The sequence below is a fragment of the Rutilus rutilus genome, assembly GCF_951802725.1.
Source record: "Rutilus rutilus genome assembly, chromosome: 3".
In the NCBI taxonomy this organism is placed as follows: Eukaryota; Metazoa; Chordata; class Actinopteri; order Cypriniformes; family Leuciscidae; genus Rutilus; species Rutilus rutilus.
The window spans coordinates 55,749,829-55,757,550 of record NC_140211.1 but is presented as its reverse complement, the minus strand read 5'-3'; positions in this window follow the sequence as shown (position 1 = coordinate 55,757,550).

Below are 7,722 nucleotides of genomic sequence, written 5' to 3'. Positions count from 1 at the left end.
CATACATATTCATCCTGAATCATCTCAGCGATGGGATCCACAGGTCCGTTGTCTCTCAAACCACTAGAAAGAAGATCCGTGTGTCCGACTGAGGGAAGCAGTTAACCGGTTCCTCTAGACTCGGATTCACATGGGTGACATAAACAATGGTGTACAAGAGATTTTGATGGAACTAAAGGTTCCAATTCGGTAGCGATTAAATGATCATTATGAAACGTTAAAACAACATTAGCCGTGTTGTTTGTATATTTACTGCAGTTCAATGCAAGTACAGTTTTTGGTGCCATTTCCTCAAAGTCCATCAGTCAAAATATCGGTCTAATCCATATTTTTAGATGTCAACATTTTATAGTGACAGGTGGGGCATGCATGCAGAAATATTCTCTGTATTATACTGTTTATCATTGATTGTGCTATACAGTACTCATCCCTTTGGTTTTTAGAAATGTCGTCAATGCTTCCTAGAATCCAGCATGGAGGCTTTGAACCCAATGACGCCAGGCTTTTGAAGGGTGCCAGCAGCGTCCGGCTCGTGTCTGTGTTAGCTCAGCTGTTAGAAGACTCCTACACACCGTCACACACCACATCTCCAGCAGGACAATGACCAAAGTTTTCAGAACTCAGATTTCACGTGTTGTTATGAACCTTTGCCAGCTATAAACCTTGTGTGATCAGCTGGAGGGTTTCAGAGGCTAGACGCAGTAAACAGCTGGGGGGAAAAAGAGGCACTTTAGTTTTGATCTGATGGTGTAAGAACAGGCCTTGACACTGCCTTGATAACTCATGCTGGTTGTATATTTAATTTCATAGATGTTCATAATTCAGTGTGCAATAAAACACAGCATTTATATGTGTGGTCTCAATGCAGCTTTTATACTGATATGACTGTGTACATGATTGATTTATTTAATATTGAAGCCTGCTTTCACTTTATAAAGTAAAAAAAAAAAAAGGTAATTCTGACATATCTCCCAGTTGTGACTCTATATCTTGCAATTTCAACTTTGTTATTATTGTTGTGAGAAATTACTATGCAAGATATAAACTCACATTGTGAATTAGAAAGTCACAGACTTCAGAGGTAAGAGGGGAAAATAAACAGTGCACCGGTAGTTGAATTAGAATCTGGCAAACACATTGTTTTTTTTATGATTATATTGAGCCACCTCTGAAGGTCACGGCTGAATCCTCTTGTGGAGAGGTCAGTGTAATACTCACGTGTGATGAGTACAGACGGTCACAGATGAACACAGGTCACTGGCGTATCTCCAGCACACACAGCTGTTCAAATGAGGCCTGCACCTGAGCTCTTGCTTCAGATGAATGAACAGGTGGCTCCTATCATGCAGCAACACATATCTGGAAATAGTGTTTCCAATGGTGTTTGGTGTTTTTAGCCCCCAAGGGAATGGGTAGGTTTAAGGTTGAGGTTAGGGTTAGCTGCCTGGAAGGAGCCATTGGGGGCTAAAAACACCATCGAGCGTTTCCAATTATGCAATGTGTTTGTGTGTGTCCTGGGTACGTGTTGAATCAGAGGAGTCCCTCTTGAGCGAATCCACCTGGTTGATCATGCCATCCATGAGTAGTACTTTATGCAGATGTACATTTTGTTTTCTGTAACATGTCTGCATTCAGTCAGTGCTGAAAGCTTCAGATGTGAACGTGATTTCACCGAGCAGATCATGTTCCTGGATCAACGTTCTTGTTAATCCTGGAACGACGTTCCAGTCAACCAATCAGTTAACCAATCAGGCTTAAAACAAGGGTTAGGAGCTTATACACCATTCTTATTCATATCATATCATTCAATATCTTATCATTTCCCTCTGATTTTAAAGGGATGGTTCTGAGTAATTTCAACCTAGGGTCCTTTGCACCATGACCTCGAGCCAAACACCCCCCCAGAAGCCTTTTTTCCCTTGGTCGAACATTATTAAAGTTAGAGCTTATTTAGAGATATCAGCCGAATGGCTTAGTGCAGGAGCTAATGGATCCAAGGTTGTATCTCGTAAATTACCCCACTAATGATGCCCAGAATGGTGCCAAACTTATACAGTAGTACAAATAGGTTCTGTACTCATAAAACGAGGCATTGGAGAGTTTGTAAGTACATCAGGAGTTTATTTAAATAACACTTGCCTGATGGCTAATGCTACCGCTAACCCGGACGTCGAGGTCACTTCCGTGATGCATAAGGATGTAGTGTAACGACACCCAGTTCCAGGAATGCACTAATATTTTGTTGTTAGTACCAGTTTGCAACAATTATTAGTTAACACCAAGTTGTCAACACTTCGGAAAAAAGAATAAAAAATGCATCACTTTCTACCAGGACTTTTACGGGCTTTTCCCAAATCACGGAAGTGACCTCGATGTCTGGGTTAGCGGTAGCATGAGCCATCAGGCAAGTGTTATTCAAATAAACTCCTGATGTACTTACAAACTTATAGTACAGAAGTACAGTATTTGTACTACTGTATAAGTTTGGTACCATTCTGGGCATACAAAATACAACCTTGGATCCATTAGCTCCTGCACTAAGCCATTCGGCTGATATCCCTAAATAAGCTCTAACTTTAATAATGTTCGACCAAGGGGAAAAGGCTTCTGGGGGGGTGTTTGGCTCGAGGTCATGGTGCAAAGGACCCTATAGGTTGAAATTACTCCGAACCATCCTTTTAAGGATAAGTTAGGGAAAGGGTTAGTTTTAGGGTAGGGATAGGGTTCGGACTATGTTTTTGGACGGGAATATTGTTCCAGGATCAACAAAAGATGTTGACCCAGGAACTTGTCTTGCTTGGCAAAATCACTTCATAATGGCATAGCTATTCATCCTGAAACAAATAATGACTTGTATACTTTTTAATTTTTTAGTTGAAGGAGAAATATTTACACGATGAATTACAAATGTTGTACAATACAACACAGTGTCCATACACAAAATAAGAGAAAAGAGCCAAAAAATAAATAAATCCACTCATAGAAGAAAAGGCCCTTAAAGGGTTATTTTAGGCACCTCATATATACAACCTTTCAGGGGTTCCCATCATAGGATCATTTAATGGATTTAGTTTTAATACATTATTTTTTCATTTTAATGACTCGCCAGGATTACTAGAACCTTCCAGGAAAGTGTGTTTGGTGAGGTTGGAGCTAAACGCTGCCGGATGTTGGGACTAGGAGCAGGACTGGACTAAAGGAAAGCTCCATGTTCACTTTCAAACCAAGCAGATTTTTGAAGGCCAATGCGGCAAATCCACGTGATGAACTTGAATCTGCTTTCGCCCACATGGATTCCCATTGAAATGATTGGATATTGCCAGGGAAATGTGTTGAATAACGATAATTGTGACCGCATCTAACTCCTAACATTCAAATAATTGTTACTTTATTTCTCATAAATGTGACTATATCTCACATTTGCTCTTCTTGCTTTAAACTGTATCTCACACTTACCTTCATTGGTCTAAAGGTGTGGTCACATTAGTGAAATTTCTTGTACAAAAAGGTCCATTGTCTGGTGTTAATAGTCTCACGATCTATGAACCACAGATCACACAGAAGCTGATTTCTGTTGGTCAACATGTATACCGTTTAGTAAAGAATCATATTTAAATGTAATCAGCATCAGAGAAAAATATACACAGCCCTCATCAGCATTTATAAATCATGTATAGAGATATAAGCACATAAAGAGACATTTCTGCTTCAACAAGCCACCGTAAGCCCCTGCGTCTCTTGAGCGTAGTCAGTAGTGTTACGTATTTATTTCCTTGAGGAAACTGTCATGATTTGTTATGGTCAGGTCTCAGTGGAGGGAACTACTTTGAGCAGTAACCTTTCTATTGTTTGGGTGAAGCGCTAGTCGTTGGTCAAAGGTTACACTTTGCAATGACTCAGTGTAAGGCCCCCCCGTCGAGAGCGACCTCTGTAGTTGTCACTGTCCTTATGGAGCTGGATCCCCATGGACCATCTCTGACGCAAAGGAACGCCAACTGGGAAAAGCGAAGGGGAGACTGAGGAACCCCAGCTGTGGATCTCCACAGTGCAGGGAACCCATCTAGACAAACCACATGGCCTGGCCGTAGCAGGTTCTTCTGTCTCCGGTTGTTAATGGAAAGATCGGGTGTGCGTCCTTCTCTCCACCCACACAGAGTTGTACACATTGCTCTTGGGGGTCGACCTCATATGTAGCGCCCGCTGTGCAATGCATCATCTTTTACACTTATTTAGCAACAGGTCAGCTCTGTTCAAGTTAACCTGGCTGCTATTGTGGATTATTTCAAATCCAACAATAAACAAGTGAGTCAGTGCTAATGAGTAGAGCAACTTCAAAGTTGGTTACGACAACTTTTATTGACTTAAAACTGCACTTTGTGTTTATTTCACTGGCGGATACGACAGTGACCTTGGACTTTATACTGACACCTATTGTACCTATTATACCAAAAGGTTTTGGCAACTATTCCTATTGTAGAAAGAGCTTAATTATTATGTCACTCATGATTTATTTATTCTGCAGCCAAAGTTTAGAGTAATCATGTTATCTCTCAACATAGTCTCAGACATAGATGGCACGTCCATATTGCAAACAATAATGGCAAGCTTGATGATAAGCTCTAATGTGATTAGATTTCTTTATCCAACTTTTGGGAGTTTAAAAAATGAAATCTCTCAATGAAACTTATTCTCATAAAGTCCCAATGTATATGACTTTTTTTTTTTTTAAATGAACACAAATATATAAAAATAATCTATCTCTGAGAGTCCATACTATATAAAGCAATTGTACAGGATTACCAAATTGTTCGCTTCAAACCCCCACAAAGTGAACATGATTGTAATCCATACAACCCCAGTTGACGAATTAATGTCTTGAAGCATTAAATGCGTGTATTTTTTTATTTATTTGTATTATTTCACATGTGGGTTCATGAGTTCACGCTTGATTTAAACATCAGCACATTGTGAAGAATTGATGTAAGTGCTTACGTGCTTACGTTTACGTCACGGGAACACACACACATGGTTTATAGTTTAAAAAGTAAAAACAATTTGGTATTTTTCTCACGCTTCAGAAGATATTGATTCATCAACTGGGGTTGTATGGATTACCGTCGTGTTCACTGTGTGTAGTTTTTGAAGAGTCAACTTTGGAGGTCCCAAACACTCGCAGAGATGGATAATTTTTCAAAAAATCTTTACTTCACCGCTGGAAAAATGGGCTTTCAATAAAACTTGGTTGCCTATGCAGTAGAAAGAGGAAAATAATTTTGAAACTTGCTACCTGACGAGAAAACAAAGAAAACAGGCCACTGTCTTCCCTTTTGCCAAATAGGTAGGAAAACTTTAACACCCATAATGCACTGGGCATGTTGCCGTCAGAGGCCACCCCACCAGTCTGCTATGGATAGGCTTACCAGAGTCAAATACCACCTTACTTTAGTAGCAGAGCCCGTCTACGGAGAGCCTGCCCACTTCCTATTAAGCCCTATTGTACCGAATTTTGGTTGTAGTACCACCAGAGTTCCACTGGGGGCGATCGCCATGAGTGCAAAATGAATGGGAGTCAATGGGGCTAGACAGCTAAATTTGTCTCTTTCACCCGATTGCCATTGATAAATCTCAGATCTGATTGTAGATTTTGCAAATTCAACATGGGTTTTAGGTCGAAAGTTGAATGAACGAGTACTTATGTCCTTTCGATTTCTTACAGGTTGAGTTGTTGTTGCCCATAACACGCTAGCATTCTGCTAATGACGTCAGCATTCTGACGTCATTGACATTTTGAAAGACTTTTTAAAGAAAATAAGTGACTCTAAAAAATCTAACACCCAGCAATGTGTAATTTCTTTGCATCTCCTTTCGAATACAACATTCAAATTACTAGACAAAAAATTATATCCTGAGAAAAGTGGATTTTGAGGGGTATACCGCCATTGACCTCCATTCATTCTGCACTCGTCCTGTGAGAGCCCTCAAATGGAATCAGAGTGGAACTGCAACCAGTTCAGAAGCCGGAAGTGTAGTGAGAGTGAAACTTCTCGCCATATTAGACATTCTCTGTTAGTAGGAAACACTTCTTAGCAAACTAGTCATAATGGTGTCGACTTGTATTGTTCGTGGGTGCAAGAGTTTAAAAATTAAACGTAGTGTTGTCAAAAGTACAGACTTAGGTACCAAGTCGGTTTCTGAAATAAAAAAATGTGATGCTTTTAGCACTGTTGAGCGGAATCATAAACACATCTGATTGGTCATTGTGTTCACGAGCTCATCGGATATGTCTGTGATTGGCTACAATGATCAACTCTCGGGAGCGTTTGAGAGCACAGTGTTTGAAAGTATTTTGAAAGCAGGAGCGTGTGAAAGCACAAGCAGGACCGATCCGCTGATATAGACGCCTGATTTCAAACGCTCCCGTGTGTATCTGTGTAAGCGCTCGCTGAGGAGCGTCACATTGATTTACAATGTGTTTTTGAAACGCTGATCATTGTAGCCAATCACAGACATATTTGATGAGCTCGTGAGCATAATGGGCAATCAGTGGTGTTTACGATTCTTGTCAACAGCGCTCAAAGCGTCACATTTTTTAAATTTCAGTATCGACTTGGTACTGAAGTCTGTAGGCTACTTTTGACAACACTAAAACGTTTAGCGAGAGAGAATTACTTCCGGTTTCCAATGAAGGATTGGAATTTCATTATTCAGTGATAATTGAAGCGTTATTGGCAGTGGCTAAAGAAGGCAGAGAACCGTAAATATGGAGAGAACGCCGCCACGGAAAATCTGCAAAACCTCTGTGTTTGTAGTCAACATAACCGGATGACCACGAAGGGAAACTGACGTAGCCTACTATACAGGTAAGAAAGCTGTTGCCATAGTGATTAAGCTTAGTGTCAGTTCTGGCAGGTCTGACTCTCAGCTGATCCACGTCTACCTATAGGAATACGACGCCTATCACATACATATAAGCTCCTTCAGTATTACCAGCAGCCATCGCGTTTCTCAGGAGCTGATTACCCTCCTCCATCCCCAGCTCCTCATCTCTTTCCGTCAGTAGCCTATGGCGTTCTGTCTGATTCCCCTTGAATCAGAATAAATTCTCGAATCGTGTTGTACTTTAAAATCTTGAATTAATGATATCTGCAATACATTCATGTTGGTTCTGTTCTGTTTATCCTAAGGGGGGTTATTGCTGCTCTTATCAATGCTAGGCTGCATGGATGCGCAGGGAGTTCTTGCCCAGAACAGAACCATACCGCCAATCCTAACTCAATGCTAATTGTCAATCGTATTTGACGATAGTGGTCCTGACAGAATTCCATTTTTACTATAATGCTGTTTAAAGAGAACGATTCAGTTTTCAATGATAAACCTACTCTAACAATAACTGTTCTGTTAATAACCCTCTGCACATCCGACTGTCTGTGGGCAGGGATACAAAAAAGCGAAGGTCCAGTTAACAGAGAACGAGTAAACATTGCTCATTTACATATATGGTTGACATTGTAACAATACAAAGCGATTTAAAAATCGGTGGTTACACTTTAATTGTGTTCATCTGAAGAAAGAAATTCACATGCATGTGGGGTGGCATGAGGGTAAATGATGAGAGAATTTTCATTTATTTGAAATATACTTTGGACAGGCAGAAAGTACCAATATCTCCACTAGTTTTCCCAGTGTTGTCTGCATAGCAGATTATGGACTGCTGCATTATTT